The sequence below is a fragment of the Numida meleagris genome, chromosome 20 (genome assembly GCF_002078875.1).
Source record: "Numida meleagris isolate 19003 breed g44 Domestic line chromosome 20, NumMel1.0, whole genome shotgun sequence".
In the NCBI taxonomy this organism is placed as follows: Eukaryota; Metazoa; Chordata; class Aves; order Galliformes; family Numididae; genus Numida; species Numida meleagris.
In genome coordinates, this window is record NC_034428.1 from 2,254,251 (window position 1) to 2,255,193 (window position 943).

General features: G+C 50.8%; 1 long non-coding RNA gene across 5 annotated transcripts in view; it reads left to right on the top strand.

Annotated features, from left to right (window-relative positions):
• The window catches only part of LOC110408611, a 37,667-nt gene continuing 36,797 nt past the window's right edge, over positions 74–943 (top strand). For all 5 annotated transcript variants that reach the window (XR_002444452.1, XR_002444453.1, XR_002444449.1 and 2 more), the window contains exon 1: positions 74–627. This is a non-coding gene — a long non-coding RNA (uncharacterized LOC110408611). The remainder of the gene's footprint in view (positions 628–943) is intronic.

The window sequence follows — 943 nt, forward strand, 5'->3', positions numbered from 1 at the left end:
TCACGCGTCGTACACCAATCAGCGCCAAGGCGGAAGGGAGAGGGGAGGGGAGCTGAGTGGGCGGGGCGGGCTGGCTCTGGAAGGGAAGCGGGGAGGGACAAACTTCATTGAGATGCGTTTTGCCATAGCAACGGGCGTGTTGTTGCGTTGCTGAGGGAGCGGGCTCAAAATGGCGGCCGTCTGCGCAACGGCGTGGAACCGTGCCGTGCAAGTTTCGGGAGAAAATTAGACTCGATAGGGAAAATAGACCTAAAACCAGCCTTGAGATAATCACGGAATCCTTAGGATTGGAAAAGCTCGCTGGGATCCGCAGGTCCAACCCCAACCCACCCCATTGTGCCCACGTCCCTCAGTGCCACATCTCCACACTGAGCATCTCCAGGAATGGGAACCCCCCTGGGCAGCCTGTGCCAATGCATCACTGCTCTTTCTGAAAATAAATGTTTCCTAATATCCAACTGACCTCTCTGCTGGTGCAACCGGAGGCCATTACCTTGAGTCTGTTCAATGCAGCCTTCTGGTTTTGCTGCTGAAGGTGGCCCTTAGCCCTCCAAGCAGAGTGCTTTGTTCTCTGACTGCTGCTCAAAACCAGGAGGAGGAACCCACGTACTCGTGACTGGTACAGAGGTATGCTTTGCTTTGCTAAAGCTGTTTCCAATCTCGTCGTTTGTAGTGTGGAAGAACATGAAGGAGTTAGAAAAGGGAGGAAGAGGAAAAAGTGAGGCAAGTATCTATTACTGCGACTGATGTCCTTCTGGCTATGTATTTGTTTTTTGCAAGGTTGGGAGTGAGGTTTCTGTAAACCAGACTGTGAAGTCATGGGAGGAATGCTTATTTTTCAGCCACTTAAAATTTGAGATGAATACCAGCTCCTCAACCCGTACTTCTCATTCCACTTCACCAATTTGTCCTTACTGCCACTAAGAACGAAGGAATCATTCAA